The sequence below is a fragment of the Charadrius vociferus genome, unplaced genomic scaffold (genome assembly GCF_000708025.1).
Source record: "Charadrius vociferus isolate BGI_N301 unplaced genomic scaffold, ASM70802v2 scaffold151, whole genome shotgun sequence".
Classification (NCBI taxonomy): domain Eukaryota; kingdom Metazoa; phylum Chordata; class Aves; order Charadriiformes; family Charadriidae; genus Charadrius; species Charadrius vociferus.
In genome coordinates this window covers 1,607,036-1,627,253 of record NW_009646933.1, presented here as the reverse complement: position 1 = coordinate 1,627,253, position 20,218 = coordinate 1,607,036, and positions in this window count along the sequence as shown.

The window sequence follows — 20,218 nt, the reverse complement described above, 5'->3', positions numbered from 1 at the left end:
ACCCTGACGCTAACCTGTAGCCCACTGCCATCACCTCCCTCACTGCAGTGGTCCACATGTTACACATATGTAACACACACATCACCGTAATGACAGGCTTATGTATAATTAAAAGCCTTATTTAAGTTTGGGGGTTTAGCAGACAAAAGACACCAGAAAACCCAGTTGTTCATGGAATTCAGCCAGTGTTTGTCTCATAAAATAAGTTCTTAAGGTAACTTATACTGGCACTGTGAAATATTGTTCATTATAACGGAGCAGCTGAGATAATGTTGTTTTCTAATTTCCCTTTCTCAGTCAGAAATTAAATAAAAAGTCATGTCTAAATTACAATACTGGATTGAACGCAGACAAGGACCCCATGCGGGGAGCTTATGATATATCCTTCCCACGTTTTATAGCCATTAAAAAAGATTATAGGATTTTTTTTTCCTTTTCTTTTAGGCCATTTACATTTGTTCTGAACTCTCACTGTGTTTTATTTGAAGCTCTTAAAAGTGCCAATGTACATAATAAGTCAATCAAGAAGTTAAATTAAGAAAAAAAACAAAAACATATTGACTTGTCTATACCAACCATGCACTTGGAAATCTGAACTCTGCCACCTAATGACTTACTGACTTTGCAGTAAATATCACTGAGCAAGGGTGGCTGGGTCGTTCTGTACAAGGAAGGACATTTATAATCCAATTAAAAGGTCTTCTAATATATCTTAGCACAACCCCAATAGTGTGGTGCTCTGAGCTCTTCCCCACCAATGCAGCCACTAACATCTGCAGAAACGCTCCATGGGGGCTGGACTCCTTCGAACAAAGGTTGCCAGCCTCAAAAAACCTTCCCTTGTTGCTACTTGTCTCTGTAACGCCTGGTTTGCCCATGCCCATAGGGACATAGAGCAGCTCACCACCATCCCAAGTGCCTCCTCCATCCCACTAACTTCTCCGTTACCCTTCATTCAGCTGCTGTCTCCCTGTTTCCCCAGACCCCGAACTATGACTGCATAGGGCTAAACCCTAGCAATTTAGTCTGCACGGTTTCTCAGCTGCTTTCTCAGTCATCTGCTAGCTACTCACCATCCTGGTCCCAGCATTTCCCTACCCCTTTGCTCTCCTTCTTACACCCATTGCCATCTCCTTCTGGGAGCACACACTAACTCCTTTCCTGTCAGATGTATTGAGCCAGTCAAGGCCATCTTCTTCTGCCATCATTGTTTTGAGCCTGTAAAAGATTTTGGACACTGCAGAAATTGCTTCTTCCTTTTTAGGCACACAGATTTGCTCTTTTTCTACAGCTTTTCGAAACCAAACCTCTTCTCCCAGTCCCAGTTTCAAGAGCATTTCAAACATCCTTCTTCACTCCAGCAGCCCATCTCAGAGCTGGTGGCACCAAAGGAGCTTGAGGCAGGCTTCCCATGAGGCTTCATTAGCTGAAGGTGGGATTTATCTCACTTTCACACCTGAATGGCATCCCAGGCCAGACCACTCAGCTGGGCTCTCCTGCAGTCAGTAAAGAGGAAGAGGCAACTCCAGAGGCAGATTTACCCAACCAAATTGAATCACCCACTTTGAAAACAAATCACCTTCCCTTTGAAAGCACCTCTTTCTTTCCATTGATTAAGAAGGTATCTGAGGCTGTCAGCTTAGCCTTGTCTATCTGACTTCAGAAATGTGAGCACCTGGCCTAAGTTTTCCCATATAAGTTGAAGACACTCTGCTGTTGGAAGTGACTTCTTGGATCGACCATACAATGTGGTAGCTGCACAAAGCTCTCAGAACATTTTGCTTTAGCAAGGGCAAGGCATAGGGAAAACTCTTGTTAAGGTCATTACATTGGTCCCCTACTGATGGCTCACATCAGAAACCTGATGCTGTCGCTGGAAATTAACACCTTTTGCTTCCTATAGCTTACCTATCCTTGTGAAACGATTGCCATGTTTCACTCCAGAAGTGGCTGCATTCCAGTGGAAGGTGAAGTGTTCGTGCATGCGGATTCCTGGACCTTGTTCAATAAACATAAAACTTTAATATTGTATTTGGATTGCTGCAAATGGAAGGTGCTGTGTTACCCTAATGCAATTTCTGGGAACATAAGCCCACTCTATACCTCGGGGCTCAATTAATTAAGGAACATTAAATACAGTATAAGGTCTTCCTCCCAGCAGCACAAACACCTGCACTTCATTGTACAACTTGTGCCTCTCCTAATAGCTACACAGACAGCTAAGGCCTCATCCAAAACCTATTAAAGACCATGGAAAGATTCGCATTCACTTCAGTGTGGCTTAGATCAGACACCAAGGCGACATTGTGAGGATAATCAACCTGGAAAGTAAATCACAACTAATTTGCAACTGGGAAAACTTGGAATGAGTAAATCAGTTGAGCTCCAAGCCCTAGACGTTGAATGTCTCGGTATAGTGTGAACAAACGATAGTAAAGGACTTTACGATGAAATTGTGGTAAGACTGCACTCCAGAGATGTCACTGAAACATGATGGTCCCGAGCTCCAATACTGTTTAGTTTTGTTATTCTAAGCAGAAGATACCTTAGTCTGCAAAGGGTTTTTTATGTTAATCCTTCATAAACACACAGATTTTCAGTTCCCTAATTCCCCTGTCAACAGGTTTCAGTACACAGTGATAGTAGGAAAGATTAACTAACCTTGTTTTAAAAGAACATCAGACAAGCCAATGAGTTATCTGGTCATCACAACAAAAAATTACTGTCTGTATCTGATTAACAGGTTGAGGAATGACGAGGGTGGTACGAAAAGTGAGATCAATTCATTTTCTCTAGACTAGTCACCCACAGTACTGAGCTGAGATGATACGACATACAGTGGACTATAAGAAAATACTTTGCCCGAATTAATTCCTTGAGTCTTGTTCTTTAGCTCTTTTCCACTAAATGAAAGCTATGAAACCAGCAAAAGCTTTAGATCTCATTTTTTTCTCAAGGAAAACCCGTATATCAAAGAATCAAAACAGCAAGCACGTGAAGCTGAAGTCAGCTTCAGATGAAGGCACGTAGACGTAGACACGTGTGTCTACATCTCAGATGGATATCCAGGCTCCCATTATAGCCCATGGGACCATGTGGAAAGCACCCAAGAGCAGACCCCTCCAATGCTCAGCCCAATACACACTCCAATGATTGTATTGACTGCAATGATGGTGCAGACACCCAGGTCATATAGGGATACCTACATATAAGGGTCTTTGTCTGGGCACAATCTCACCTCTGGTTCGCCCTATATGGTGCTTGACCAGGACAAAGCATGTTTGACTTCAAGGCACCAACATATTTCAAACTGAATATGGGTCTCAGTAAGCAGCTGTCATATTTTTCAGCAGCCCATAGCCTCACTCAGGTTATTTGGTGTATATGGCATTTGGTTTTGCAAAGAGATGCTTTGCACCTCTTGCGTTCATGCAGCAGCCTCCAACTGCAGCTGAGGACCTGGCCAAGAGGTACCTCTCCTGTGGAAATGAGAAGAAATGTCTGTTCTTAAAAAATATAGTTATATATGATGGCTTAATTCAGTCTTCTCACTACCATCTCCAAGACTTACGTCTGTAACTGGCACAAGAAATATAGTAAAACAATTTTCATCCAATGTCACCCTGGTATTCACATAAGGTACTTAAAACACTGGAATCAGAGGGTAAAAGTATGCCATAATCTCCAGCAGCCTAAAGGAGAAATGTCAAATATGGACATTTTCTACCTTACAGAATGTCTTAATAAAAGAAGAGAATGGAGACAAGAATTTTAATTCATTTGAGCTATTCCTGTAGTCTGTGGTTGGAATACACCCCGTTTTGAGGGAAATTGAATTATTTCTCCAAGAAAGCAGCTACAAATTACAGATTCCTATTGCTCCCCAGTGGCACAAACTTAAGAAGTCAAAATAGGAGCTAAAACAGGAAACAAACGTCCTAGACACACGGTGAAATGGAGCAATGCAGGGTAGGAGGCTGTGGAAAACATTTAGCTCTGTGACCTTCCATCTCATTTATTTCAGTCCTACAAAATTAACTCTGCTCCTACTGAACTGAACCAGAGCTTAAAAGAAGGGAACAATTCTCACACGTCTGTTTCGGTCACTACCATTTCCAGCTTTTGGGATGATAAAGCTGGAAGAGACCAAGTCATAAGAGATACTCCATCCAGGTTCAAAGTGGTCACCTGAGGAGCAGGTCACACCTTCAGCGGACGTAGCCAGTCGCCAGACCAAAGGAGAAGGCTTCCTTAGTGCTTTATTGGTTGCAAAACACTAGGTTTTGCTCTGTTGGGAAAATAAATCCTTCACCCAACAGCACAGAGGCTGCTCTAATAGACCCGTGCCTCAGAGTGTGAAGGAAAGGATCACATACAATCCACAGCAAACCCTCTGAGAAATTGGAATCCACTTGGGACACTCTTCTGGAGCCAGTTCATTACACACTCCTGCAGGAGTTTAGCCTGGAAGGAGGAGAAACCAGCCTCTCTGTCCCCGTTCCCTTCTCCGCTCTGCCTCTCCTCCTCCCTACCATCTCTGCCTTCCTTAATGATTTTTTATCTCTTTGTCTATACATCATTTTGATAAGTGCCATAAAAATCCATGTGCAGGGAATCTTGCAGTTAATATGTGGAACCAGAGCACTGTGAAACTAGCTTGGCCTTCTCCCGCTTTGTGTATGCAATAATTGTGTGTGTGACCTCCCTGCTGGCACCTGGAATTGGCTTGGATACTTAGAAAAATACTAGAAAATTTAAATAAATAGACCCCATTAAGATATTTCTAGTCAACAGCTGAATCAACCTGTACAGAAGAGAAGCACTGAGAAAAAAACAAGATGAAGTTTTCTGCACTTTCCAGCCTTTTTTGAAGGCAAAAGCTGAACCAAACGACTCACTCTAATATTACATTCTCACTAAAATATTTAATACTGAAGAAAACTGCTTCTATTAGCCATGTCCTTCTACAGGGAGAAACTGATACCTCATAGAGACAGAAGTGTTCGTGACTGGAGTAGCCATGCACGAGAGAGATGATCTCTGCTGACACCACATCTGTATCTCAGCGAGAGCCCCAGGGCCATGACTCCTTAGTAATCATCTCTTTTCTGTATATGCACAGGTGATAAAAAAATAAAAGCAGGACCCTGAGATCCCATGACTTATATGGGTATCAGAGATGGTCCATCACCAAGAAGATTTTCACCACTTAAATACTCACGTCAACCTGAGAAGCTACCAAGACCCAAACAACCAAAACAGAGACATTTCTTTCTTTCTTTACAGTATGTTCCAATATATCTTTTAATTTCAGTGTCTTAAATTTCCCTGTGTGTCAAACCAAGCTTTGCTGTTCCGTGTTGATTATTGCTTGCTCAGATTGCTCAGCCTCTTCTATATGGGAGCCATCTGCTGTTTATAAAGCTCTCTTACAGTCAAGTTTCCTGTAAAATACAACAGCTTTGTTGGTCTTTTTGCTCTTTTTCGGAGGCCACTTCTGATTGCGATCCTTTAGTTTTGTTTCCAGGTGGTTTTGCATCAGAAATAAAGTCATTCAATTTTCCATGGACAGTTAGAGTCACTTTTGCTGGAGGGAGTATAAAAATTTCCATAATCATAAAAGTTTTTGTCAGTCTCTAAAAACAGGAATAACCTAGTGGCTATTTTGAATAGACACAGAGAATTAGACACTTTGAGCAAACACAATGAATATCACAGTTAGTTAGAAAAATGTCGGTGGATTTTTTTTTAAGGGAAGATGCTGACTAAAGGGAGGAAAATTAGCCAAAGACTAAACTTGATTAATTCAAATATTTTCACTATGAACTGAGGAAAAACATCAGCTCTGAGATGAAAAGCTTTTGTCTTAAATTTTTTAAACTTTACAGCACCTCTAAAGAAAATATTTCTGCACTCATCCTTTTAACCCAAGCAGAAACTTTTCCTATGAAAAGTTTTGTTGAAACTAGTCCTAGTAAAAACTGATCTGTGTCAGGTACTAACTTTATCTCCCAGGCACCTGCTTTAAGACCAAGAAATAAAGCTCATTTCCTTCTCAGCACTAAGGTACCTGTCCTTTCTTCAGAAAACACCAAGTAATTCAGTAATAATTACGTTTTTTAAAGTGCTGCCAAAAGTACAGGCACCCGGAGGCAAAGTTGCGTCTTTAAGGAAATGATATAAATGCATATATTGATACATAAAAATGACTATAACAGATCTAGCTGCAGCAATATTTAACTAGTTTGCATGCACTTTTCAGCTATAAACACCACCCTTGCCTTATCATGTTTAAATCTGTCACGGATGTCAGATATTGCCTTCTTAAGTGGACTCAACTGTATTACAGGCTTCTGCGGTAATGCTGGGCTGAAGAGTATCTCCATTTTATGTTCTTAAATATTCATAAGAAGCTTTGCAACATTAATATCTTAGAAGGCTTACAAGAACACTTAAATAATGTGTCTTACCTCCCTTCGCCCCTCCCAAAATGTCCCAGTCTTTTCCAATTTGTGTAATGCATTGAGCCATTTTAATAATTGTTTGGGGATTTGTTCCGTGGTTCTGCAGTTTGCTCATAGCCAGTGTAATTACTATCTCCGCTGGTCTTATCGTAGGCTAATCCTGCTTGTTTTACCAGCAGAGGAGACAAGATTTGAGAGCATAAGCATGAGGCGGGGGTTTTGCCCTGTGAGCCCCCCACTGCCTCATGTCTGCGTAAGAAATAAAAATAAAAATAAGACCTTACTTCATCTGGAATATTCTCTTTAATATGAGACAGGTGAAAGAAATTAGCTTTCTTGTGATTGTAAAGAAAGTTAAGGATTGTGGAAGTTTAGCCAAATTCATATAAAATATTCTTTTATTTACCCTTTATTTAATCTAGCTGCTTTAAAGGATTTTTATGAGGTCATTATGGACAATAAATATATGTACAAGCTTGTGTGTGTGCACAGACCATCTGATGCACACGGAAGTCATAACCCTGTAACAAATCCTGCACCAGAGAAGGTCTGCATGGATTAAAGTTTGCTTTAAGATTTGGCATTAGCAGAACTTCTCTCAACTATGTAACTGAATTCCCAGCTGTGGAGTGAGAACAACCCCCTGAAGTTTTCTATGCGTGCTTCTAGGAAAATAGTAATTTTGTGGGAGAAATACTTAAGCTATTGTTTTTAATGGATTCTACCTTATTTTCCTGACAATCTTGGCTGTCTTCTGCATAAAAAAATCTTGCTCCCACAAATTCAGCATTACACATGTGTGTATTTTCTATACTATTCTAGCCAAATCTTCCTCTGCGCTTTCAAAATTAACCACGAGGGCTATTTGCCGAACACATCATGGCCTGAGTTTGCCATGATGAGCTTACAGGATGTTAAGACCCACCCTCTACTTCTGCTCGCTGATGTTACCAATCTGCTTCCCGCCAAGGGGCAATATTTCAATGAAAAGCAATACAGAGAATATTTTCATCGCAATTTTATCATCGTGCTGGTGTTCCAGGGAGCCCTCTCTCTCATTCAGCTATGAGCAGCAAATAACCCCGGCGAGCCGATGTACACGAACGTGCCTCATTCCCTTGTCTCAGCTTCTTGGTGGTGTTTAGATAAATGTCACTCAAGGCTACCATTTGCAATCCAGGCTTTCTCTGTGCTTATCCAGACCAGCATCAAAATGCATGCAGAGCCCTGTGCCTGCAATGGGATGGTATAGATATAGGGGGATCGAGGGGATGGACTGAGGGAACAGCTTGGAAGCAGTCAATGTTGGGCTTGAAAAGGGTTGGAGATGAGTTATGGGGCAAAGCTGATCATTCCCTGCTTTTGGTAGTTTCTGTTGATTGGGATGTGGACTTTGGCCAGCTCTACTCAGCGTGGTTTGGATCAGGACGGCAAAAGGTTCACCAGATGTAAGTTAGAAGCAGAGGGTGCTGCAGAGCACTTCACTGCAGGGCAAGACTGGGGTCAAGCTGGATCACACATCCAGCTTCCCAGGGGACATCTCAGAAATGTTGTGGGTGCCCCATGGGACAAGCAGAACTCATCTGCCTTCAGGACCCCACGGACACTAAATGCACTTTAAACATGAGATGGTCAGGCAGCGTCAATCAGAAGGCATCGCAACAGAGATGATTCACTCTTGCAAAGCAGCAGCCCTCGAGAGCATGAGAAAGCAAACCCCATCCTCACCTGAGAAGCATTTTTATTGCAAGTCAGAAAAGAAGGACTGTCACGGTTTCAGCTGGGATAGCGTTGACTTTCTTACTAGCAGCTGGTATAGTGCTATATTTTGGACCTGGGGGTGAGAAATAGTGTTGATAGTGCTCTGGTAGTTTGGGTTGTTGCTAAGCAGTCAGTGACATTTCTGCTTTTCACCCCACCCCACCAGCGAGCAGACTGGGGGACACAAGGATTTGGGAGGGCACACAGCTGGGACAGCCAACCCCAACTGACCACAGGGATACTCCATACCATGCGATGTCATGCTCAGTATATAAAGCTGGGGTAAGAAGGAGAAAGGGAGGGATATTTGGAACAATGGCATTTGTCTTCCCAAGTGACCGCTATGCCTGATGGAGCACTGCTTTCCTACAGATGGCTGAACACCCGCCGTCCCGATGGGAAGGACTGTATGAACTCCTTCTTTTGTTTTGTTTGCATGCGCGGCTTTCGCTCTACCTATTAAACTGTCTTTGTCTCAACTCGTGAATTTTTTCTCACTTTTAGTTTTCTGATTCTCTCCCCTATCCCAACTGGGGGCGTGAGCGAGCTGCAGCGTGGTCCTAGTTGCTGGCTGGGGTTAAACCACAACAAGGATGGAGGTGTTATAGATATTGTGGGTCACACCAGGCTCCGGTATTGGGGTAAGCACCAATGTCCTTGTTCCTTGGTGGACAGAGGTGCTCCTGGCACTGCACCAGCTCTGTCTCCCCACTCGTAGGGAGGACCATGACATACTGCATGCTTAGACTTTCATATATTCCCATAAATAATACCAAGCTTAGAAAAAAATGCCACTCCGCAGGCAGAAACGGGGGGCACAAACCTCTATTTCCAAGGCAGCTGGAGTGGTTGATGGAAAAGCTCATACAATGTACCACCGCTATTCGAACTTTGGGGTGTTAAATCCAAATCTAAATAATCCTGCATGTTTCTTCCTTGACTAAGCACCTGAGCACTAATTACATGCCTAGTTAATTCAGTAATGTGTGTACATTTCTGGGCTCCCTCTGCTTGTATTGCTCTCTCTCCGCTTCGGGAGATTAATGAGGTGAAGAAACAGAAGATTGTTACAAACCTGCAGCTTGCTGTACCTCCTAAGAAGATGATGGGAAATGTACCAAACATCATGTTATTTTGTTAACACTGCTGTGTACAGTATATAATTATAATTTAGCTGTTATATTTCTTGTCTATTAAAATAGATAAGCAATGATCCAGGACTGCAATGAACAGCACAGCTTCGCAGGACTGTTCTTGCCATTGTGCTGTAATAAGCTAAAATACATTTGCGTAAGATTTTTGGTAGGATCATCCATAAAGGGGTGACTTTTGAAAAGTGTCTCTCCTTGTAGGTTTACCACCTTCAGTTTCCTTGCTTTCTGTCTGCCTTCGGGATTACTGCTGCCTTTATATTGCTGAATTTCATAAGCATAATGCCTTGGGCCTGATCCTTCATTCATCCATTTGCTTGAGAGTCTATGGGAATTTTGGATGTACAGACATAGAATCATTGAATGGTTTCGGTTGAAAGGGACCTTAAAAATGGTCTCATTCCACCCCCCCTGCCATTGGCAGGGACACCTCCCACTAGACCAGGTTGCTCCAAGCCCCGTCCAACCTGGCCTTGCATGCTGAATTGGACCCTGTTTGATTCAACAGTGGGGTACTCTTTTAATGTGTGTATGTCCATGCTTACTTAGTCAAGATACACTTGGGTGATGGGCTGAATTAGAGCCTAAGCCTGCAGACATAGTCTACATGTTGTTGCCACTGACTTCGAGGAGAGATAGAAACTGGGTTGGAATGCCTTGGGGTGTTACTTTATGGGCCTGAATCCCAGCCGAGGTGGCTTGCTCTTATACGGATATGATGACCCTCAAGCATCAGTCTGGATTACTTTTCTTTCTCTGTTTTACCTGCTCTCGATGGGTCTTTCTCCCTCTTCTATTTTTTTGAGAAGGCTCCTGCGAGCACAGCACTGATGCTGTGCAATTATCCAATTTTCTCATTTATCAAAGTTTTATGCCTCTTAGTTTAGTGCTTACACACTCATTATATTAAAGAAGAAAATAAGTCTAATGAGCCCAATTAATAATCCAAGTAAGCCCATTAACACCGAAACAGCCGAGAAGACACAGCAGTGTGGAAGTGAATGCTGTTTAAAGGAGCTCAAGGCGGCGATGTAGGCTGGTGTGCTGCACAAAGACAGAAAGATCATATACCCAGTCGATAGGAGCTGCATAAACACTTAGAGTGGGACTTAGCTGTTGAAACAAAGGCACTTGATGCCATTCCAGATGCTCAGGTGTGTTCAAAGCACCTTTATAAGTAAAAGTGAAAGGTGGAAAACCTTTCTGATGTCCCTCTTGTCAAAGGCGGAGTTGGTTCCCTTGCTGCCCTCTGACGGATGCTCAGAGGAATCTTGCCTGGTCCTTCGGCAAGTTTTTCTCACATTTCAGGCACCCACTGAGAAACTGTGAAACATCTTCTGCATCCAAACCGCAGCTGGAAGTAGGAAATTAACATATTACAGGAGGACCACTGGATTTAAATCCAGCCCACCCCAAACCCAAGTCTAGATGAATTTGATATTTAGTTCACGTTTTGAGGCAAAGCAAGAGGGGACTCAAAAATACTAGTCATATGGTCCAGAAAATATGGACCGAAGATTTCAATCTTTAAGACCCAGGCTAAAAGCTGATGGCTCCTTAGAAAACATGCTGCACCAATTTCCACAAAATAAGACCTAAATATCCACGAAGTATACACCAGGCTTTTCAAAAGTCACTGCCTCTTCCTCCTCTTACTAAAAGTTCAAATGGCCTAACTCCCTCTTCTGCGTCCCAATGAAAATATGCTTATGCATACACGTGCCCACACAAATATGCATATAACTACGTAGATATGGCAACAAATTCATGCTCTCTCTATACACACATATTTCTTTTTCTTCTTTTCCTCACTAAAATTTAGGAAGGCCTTTTCTCTGCTGTAAAACAGTGCACCAGAAAACAACCCAATGGTAGCCCTGCAGTATTTTCCTCCTGTAAGCCAACCCCTCGGTGGGAGCAGAGAGCGCTATCAGCTCCCTTTGATTAACAGGGTGGGTATGCTTGACATTCACTTACCAGAATAGGGAAGATAACTTTGTAGACCACATTAATGGGGATCTACCTCTCTTGCTCATTGATGACATTGAGCCTAACCATGTGGTGCTTTAGGAGCAAAGTAATTCCATCGTCTGCCTTTGATTACATCATAAATTGACACCTTGCCAAGATATAAAAACATGGTTTTAGTCTGTGGAGGCCAGGGCACTTCAGATGATGCCCTCTCTCATTTGCTGGGTCTTGTGCCACAACAGAGCTATAGATCACATCTGTAATCCTGTGGAGTTCATTATCTCCTAATGATATTTGCTTTTTTAGATCATTAGAACGAAACTTGACCTGACCTGTGAACTATGAAATTGATTGCTGCCTTTAAATGGTCAACAGCCCATTTTCTAATCGATATACTGAATAATTTTATACATATTTAAATTATATATAACTTTAATGCTTGTTAAATTTATCTGCCACTTTCCTTCTATTGTTTATTTTGCTTGCATCTGAAACATGGACAGTGCTTTTACCACTTGCTGGTACCATTTAGAAAAAAAAGATGAAGAAGGAGGAAGACACAAATAAAACCTGGCCTGAAACAAAAGCTGAACCACTGACTATGAGTGCAATTCTGCTCTGAAGACTTTTAAAACATATCCTACGTTGGGCTGTGGTTTCAGATTAATACATTCCCCGATGGCTGGGGGGAAAAAAAAAAAACCTAAACCAGCACACAGTTTTGCTGTAATCATTCAAGTTTGAATAGAGTTTGTGGTGAGTGAAGGGCTTCTTTTTTCTGCCCATTGCTTTGCAGAATGAAAAACAATCACAAATGAAGGAAGATGTTGAGGTACACTCATGATGGCACTGGATTCAGCGAGAAGGAAGGTTTCTGCTATTAGTAAGGTTCTTGCTGGTCCTGGGGAAGCACTGTTTAATAGTTTGCATCTACTGGGGCTTTGCAAAAGTTTATAAAGGGACGGGAAACGTGGTCTCTGGCCACCTTACAGATCACTTAACTTTTAAGTAGATATAATAACCTTGTTTATGCTCTGATGATTTTAGGAAGTTCTCCTCTGGGCATCCTTTGGCATCCTGCCTTTGCTGTATCTTCTAAAGTAACTCGCTGTCCTCATGCGCAAACTCATGTGGAGTCCCACTGACAGCCTCATTGCTCTGCCTTTTCAACCACTTAGTGAAACAGTCTTCAGTTGTTTGCAAATTCAGAAAAGGGGGGGAAAAAAAGGGTCTCCCAACCTGTCTAGTTCCCTTAGCATCTCCCTGCATCACCAGGGAAAATTCACCCTAGCATCGAAAAGCTTCCAGTCTGGGAAAGCAACAAAGTCAGGTACTCGCAGCTTCAAGTTTCTTCCCTATTCGTGTGCGAGAGACAGATGCACAAGTAAAATTCATAAAGTCTATTTATTCTACAGGAGGTGAGACCTGACAGCACCAACGCAGAGTTCAGAGGGAAATGCAGTCACAGGGTCAGGCTGGAGGTTATGATCAGTGCAGTTACTCAAGGGTTTAAAACTCTTGGTTTCATGATTGTGGACAGGTGTCTTCATCACCTTCACCTTCTCCAGTCGACAAAGGGGAATATTACATATATTCCTGTTGAAGGCCTCTAAGGATGAAGTAGTTAACCTTTGTAACTCATTTAAAGAGGAAAAGCAGTACATGCTACTGCAAATGACAATTAATGATGCACAAAATGGTTCTTCAGTGGAAGGGTCATTTCCTACCATTTGACAAGCCAATCCCTCTTGTAATGTGTGGGTGTTTTTGAACCGTTCAAGCAGATTTAAAAGGAAAGAAAAAAAAACAAACAAACAACCTCAGACAAGAAAGGAAACAACCTCCTGTATTCTCAAAATTAGTCTTGCTCAGGCAATCACAGCACGGATTTGACCCAAATGAGTTGCTGGGGAAAAGAGTGGGAGAAGTCCCTTGTTCTAGACCCTAGCCTGCACTTGCTGGGCTTGCAGAAGGAGCAAGATACGACCCTTCCACTGAGGACACAGCCGATGCCACTGCACACAACAGCATCTCTCTGACCTCCGAAACGTCTCCTGGCCTTTCTGCACTCCCATTCAGATTTCTGTCCCGAGAAAGGAATAAAAAAACAATGAATAAAATCAGAAACAAGCAGACCACCAGAGAAGAATACAAACAAAGCCCCTGGAATGGCTTTCCTGGATTATTACTAGTCGAGCAGGGCTTAATCTTCTAGGCGCCCTCGTCTTCGAGAGTAAAGAGGCATTCTGCACTTATCTAAAATTAAAATGGTGAGCAGTGAAAGCCCTTGCAGGTACAGGGGTCTCATCTGCATATGTGTCTGCTTTGTTTCTGCTCTTAGCCCCTTCTGCTTGCTTGGCAATGAGCAGGGACCGCGTGGGGAGGGCGGTCGGGGGAAGCAGTAGCTTTTGCTGTGATCCTATACCTGCCACTGCGGCACCTTGTAATACATGTCCATTTTTACTTATATTCCAGTTTTATCAAAGCAATGGGGCATGCGATAGGCTGGTAAATAATTAATTTGTTTCCCACAGATGCCCAGTGGATGGGACGACAAGCCCTGCCATTTATACTTTTATGAAACACCAGATGAAGTGAAGGCGTCAGCGAGGGGGCAAGACACTGGGAACAAAGTGAATTAGAGAATATCTTTCCTTCAGTAAGACAAATTTGTGTGGGGTAACCATGCTTTGCTGGGGAAGCCAATTGGAAAAGAGTGATAGAGGCCCAGCTACCGAAGTTCATCAAAGTCATCTGCTTCAGGTAAGCTCATTTTTCACCAGCCAAGGGGATATTTACCTGGAGTACACCTGTAAGGTACAGCCGACAGATTGAATGGTACAGTGCTTTATTATATTTCACACCCTGATGATTCAATATGATAGGACAGAGGGAGAGAAAAGGGAGACCTGCGGAAAAAAAAAGCCATCTCTTCTCTTTGCAGCGTGTTTGTTGCAAACCATGACTGCAGTACTTAGGTAAACTGGAGGAAAGTGAGCAATGGTTTGCAGTGAATTACACCCCTGTGTGAGTATTTAGCTCAAAATAACCTTTGTTTCTTCTCCTTTCCTTCTTGCAAGTGATGTCCCAGATTTCTGCAGTGAGACAACCCTACATTATACATATCATTAAGTACGTTCCCCCAGCCTGTCACCCTGGACGGCAGCAAGGGCTGACTCTTCCCGTTGGCTCCCCAGGGAGGTGCATGATCCTAATGGGAAAGCAGAGATGCCTTCAGCTGGGCAAAGACATGAAAAAAGGGACCTCCTCCAAAATCACTGTATGTACAGCCAACCCTGCAGCCACCTCCCATTAAAGTGTGCACCCTGCTTGCAGGCCACCTCCCAAGGTCCTTCCAAGGCCACCGCGTTGGAGAGTCATCACTTTGCTGTGCTGAAGACAACCTGACCCACCAAGGTTCAAGTGAGAGACTGAACCCCACTTCTAGAAGATCGGAAAATACGATAATTTCACCTGAGCTTGCAAATCTGACTGTTACAGTCCCTGAGAGTCTAAATGCAGCTATGCCTTGGAAAATAAAAGTGCGGTGGGTGGTTTCAGATACTTGGTGTGGGACATGGGGTTTTGGAGATGGGAACTTTGCCGTTTATGCCTGCTATGTCCATTCAAAAAAGAAATAGACATTTCTCTCAGCTCCTGGAAAGGTGTGGCCAAAGCCTTTCTTATTTGGAGAACACAGCCCAAATTTGATGTACAATTTCTTGTACATCTCTGCTTCCCGATAGTCAAACATCTTTGTTTCCTGGAAAGGGAGTTTATCTCTATCACGACAAGTTTGGCTCAGAGGCCAAAGTATTACAGATATTGCCACTACTGTTTTGCAGTGAGATGGCAAAGATGAGCTGAAAGAAGTATTTTAAACAAATTCGTAATAAAATTATTGTTATCACAGACAGTAGGTAGAGCTTTCTGGTGTTTGATATTACCTTTACCAGTAAGTCAGGGATTTCAGGTGCCTAAGCAGCTGCAGATGGGGTGGGAGCAATAGTGTGTCAGAACCGGCAGAAGCCATGCATTACACAGATCCTTGAGAAAAAGGGGTTTGGGGTTTTTTGTTTTGTTTTGTTTTGTTTATTTACTTTTCTGGCACTAACATTTGGCCCAGGACCAGATTTCAGCCTTGGGGCCACAGCCAAAGGTCCCATTAACCAACCATTTGGCAGGCAGGGTCATATGCTAGAAAGGATAACATCTAGACAAGTACACCCATGTTCTATCAGATATCATGGTGCCATGGACTAACCAAGTGCTGCCAGATTTGTCACAACAACCAGCATGGCTCTGAAATATTTACTGTTTTGGTGAGAACTAGAAGCTACCTGGCTGATTCCACCCAAATAGTGATGCCCCATTTTAGTCGAAACCAACATGGGAAGTCACTGCTGTTGTACATGGGATTTTGTTGCCCAAGAGAGATGTTTCTGGTGGGCAGCAGATACCAACAGGGCAGAAAGACAATGATGTAAAGGGGACGTGGCCTCTACGCTTGGGGGCATCACTGAAAACATCTACTGAAGATAGTATGATTGTGCTAGCATTTTCCCCAAAACATGTGAAGTAACTAAAAAGGCAAGTTTAAATGCATAAATGTCCAGATCTGAAGGACTCTTTCTCTAGGACCTGAGCATCTCCAGCCTCCAGATGGATTAAAGAGCATTTGGGACTGTCTAGGGAATATCTTTCTACACTAGATACATGCTGGTAGGTTTTGTCCTTATAAAGGAGGTGGTTTCTCCTAAGCTCTAAGGTACACTTATTTCTATTCCTTTTAGGAAAAAGAATCCTTCAATAAATTAACGTGCCTTTACAATGATAATATGGACTATAAAAATTATTGTGATTCATATCAGGACACATAATGATTTAACTAATCAGTCATTAATTAAACAGGTTTTTACCTGTGGGGCCTGCAAGAGTTTAATAATTTAAGCTGACTAAATGTTAGTACTACCCAGACATAATTAGAGCTGTGGGAAAGTTTCACAAATACAGCAAAGCTGGCTACATTTCACGCTATTTACTGCATGTAGGCAGCAGTCTGGCAGCAGAGCAGACTAAGAGTGACCAGGAGGGGAAAGGATTAAGGATGTCAGTCAACCTAAATTATAAAAGAGGTCCCAGTTCTACAACAGCTTAAAGATAATCTTGGTACATACCGTCGCCCTCGCTGCAGAAGCTGTTGCAGGATTGACCTCTTTATTACGAGTTTACATGATGAGCACATCCTTGCGCAGGTCTTAGGACATTGGGGTGCAGTGGAGCAGTTTAACAGAACTGTGTTGCTTATCTTGCAAGAACAGAGATGAGCTTCAAGAGCCTGGAGTCTTCACTCCGGGACCTTCATGGCCACATTTTGTTCCACCTCTAAGTCCCATTTTACTTGCCTATAAACTGGTAACTGGAGCCTTTGCCTGTTTGGTGTTGCCTGCTTGCTGCACTCATGCACCAAAAACGTTTTGTAAACAGTATTATTTTATTAATTAAGGGCTACAAGTCTGCCTTTGAGCTTTAGGAGCCTGTAGTGGTCCAGTGGAGAAGAAAACACCTGGAGGAGATCACAGGTTCTCACACAGGCTCCTGGTTTCTGAATCCAGCTCCTCTCCTGTTGGTAACAGCAAGCGATGCCCGTGTACTTAATATTCAGCATCTCGAAGAGAAATGCTTTGGTCAAAGCAACTTCTAGGAGGAGGAATTCTTTGTTCTATGAAAGGTTAATGCACCTGGGTAGCAGCCGAGAGCGTTTGCATGCAGAGAGATCATTAATCCATGCAGTAATAATTTGTGAAATAAAAATCAATCTTGGAAAGGAGGCAAAGCCTCTAGTTCCAAAGTAATGGACTGCCTTTTGCACTGCATCTCGTTAAGCAAGACCCAAATACATAATGGGCTCAATTTCCATGCAAGGCTTCTCTGCAACCCAGAAAAACTAATAGCAACCCTCAACAAAATGTATCCATACCCTACTGCCTTTCAGGGCTTGGCAATTGCAGCTCAATTAACACGGCGCCCTGATCATCGCAGGATGTTTTTAAGCGGCAAAAGCCACAGTATTTGTTCCAGGTAAGTGGAGCTCCTGGGCTGATGGACCAGACCTGCAGACGTGCTTGGCATCATCAGGTCTTGGTGAAAGCACCCGATGGACGCAGAGGTTTAAAGGGGCTCCAGAAGCAGCCCGGCTCTGCTGCACTCAGAAGGAGAAAGGGAGTGTTTAGAGGTGCCCCATGGAGATATTCCCAGAGCCCCAGACAGCCGCATCCATGCCTCTTCTGCTTCTGCTTACCCAAGAGGGAAACAACCTGTGGCCAAACCGAACCGGCAAAGAGCACTTGGTGCCGCTGGCTCAGATGAGGCTTGGTCAAAACACTGCAGAAATCTGTGGTACATCCCTACGGGTAAATAAAACAAGGTGAGAGACAACTGGAAGGGAAATGTGGGCTTAGCTACATAGCAGAGGTATCTTTAAAATAATATGCTGCTTTGAAAAAGAGCCCATAAGCTCCTTGATAAATGAGTAATGGGGTCAAATTCACTCCTTGGTTCGACATGCAATGAAACACTTTTTTGCTTTCATGAGTTAAGGAGATATCAAAGCTGCTGTGCTGTCGGCATCTGGTTTCTGACAAGATCCCCAAAAGAAAAAGCCTGCATTAACACTCTCTCCTCAGGTTGAAATCTGTCCCTCTCGCCCTTTCCCTCTACCTCCCAGGGGCTTTAATTTGAATTTTCTGCTTGAGGTGGACAGGTTTCCTGGACAATGTCACCAGCACAGGTTTGACAAGCTCGGCAGCATCTCCAGGTGATTTTGGTGAGAGGGAGGACAGGCAGGCACGCCGCCAGGCTGCAACCCAGCCCCAAGTGCGGAGGTGTCACTCTGTAATACTGACAAAGTACAAAATCCAGTCCAAATAATCCTCTTAAGTCGGAACAGAAAATAACTGGTGTGATTGATAACCCAAAGACAATCAAAGTGTTTAGGATTTAGGGAAGGGACCATACATACAGAGTATTTCCAGAAAGAACTACACAGTCAAAAGGACTGGGGTTTGGGGGTTTTTTTCCCCTTTTGGAATACTAAAGAGAGGAAAAATAACAGTTACAACCTGAAAATGGGCTGAAATCAGTGACAGTTTTACCATTGATTTGAATTGGTTTTCAATCAGGCTTTTAAGGAACACAACAGAAATATCAATTAACAACGCAATAATCATTACAAGTAAACAAAGACGATAAGGAATAAATTAGAGCAACACTGGAAATCAATATCATTCAAAGGCAGAAAATCAGTTGAGTTCAGTTTGGGGAGAAGAGATTCAGCAAAATAAATGCGAAGAATTGATGGTTTGGGGTTTTCCACCATGCTTCAGGTGGTAACAGGCTGTAGAGCCGTGTCCTCGAAGGACATGGGTGGTCTTAGTCTGTCAGCGCCTCCATTTGCAAAGTGTGACTCCCTCGTGGTGTTGTTTGCACAGCAACCTGAGAGACTGGGTATCTGATTCCCACTTAAATTAACGGGAAATGAACATCCCGGACCCCTCTCTCAGGTGTAGAGGTGGTTTTTCAGGTGTGCATAGTGACTTGAAGGAGAGAAGGATACGGAGACAGGTATACATCTACAGATATGGCCGTAAAAATCCAACGTGTCTGGCAACACTAGTGGAACTTACTTCTTTCCTTTCTGGTTTGGAAATAACATGTTTTCTCACGTGACAGAGATGTGTTGTAGCAGAGCAACATGGGTTTTTTTAGCCTTACCAAGAGGAACTTTTTCTGCTGAGAGTACAGAAAACTGTGGAGTTAAGTTAACAACAATTTCATAATCCAAAGATTGCCAAAAAATTCATTTTTACTTTCCCAGCTTTCAAACTATTCCTTGGGATTCCCTCCACTGCCAGAGCTGGTTTTGATGCAAAGCCCTCATACTAAAAAAAAAAAAAAAAAAAGGTTAATCCAGAAAACAAAAAAACCCTCAGACAGTAAAGTCATCTCAAGATATCTTTTGAAGAAGTGACACGAGATGTATTTTGAAACTTCTGAACTCATTTTAGCCCCCTGGCAGCTGGTTTGCATCATATCTCTTCCTCCAGCTGAGGTTGTCCGGTGATAATGTTTTGCCATGACTTCTGTTCTCTATGGTTCAGCCAGAGCAAGAGGAGAATATTAGCCCACTAGAAACACCAGATTTACAGAATGATCTGCCTAATCTTACATGATAATAGGATGATAGGATGAGGGTAACGGTTTTAAACTGAAAGAGGGGAGATTTAGATGAGATATCAGGAAGCAATTCTTTCCTGTGAGGGTGGTGAGACACTGGCGCAGGTTGCCCAGAGAAGCTGTGGCTGTCCCATCCCTGGAGGTGTCAGTTTGGACGGGGCTTGGAGCAACCTGGGCTGGTGGACGGGGCTTGGAGCAACCTGGGCTGGTGGGAGGTGTCCCTGCCCATGGCAGGGGGGTTGGAACTAGATGATCTTCAAGGTCCCTTCCAACCTAAACCATTCTGTGATTCTATAATTCTGTGATAAAATGATTCCCACTTTCCAGGTGATTTTTTAAGTCATTCTTGAAAGACGAAGATTCAGGATTCTCTGATAAGTTAATAGCCTTGTCCTTAAGTCTGGGGGCACCTGTCTGCTTGCAGAATCTGTATTTTCAGTGTACTGGACTCTAGGGGCATCCCAGACCACTGTTGGGTAAAAAAAGGGGGCATTTTTCCCTCTCTATTCCATAGTGGGATAAACTTGAGATGGCCGGCAGGCAAAGAGGGAGAGCTGGCCCTTCTGATGTTACATGCTTGGCCCCACATCTCAGCAATAGGTCATTTATCAGATTTGGACTTTTTTTTCCGAAAAA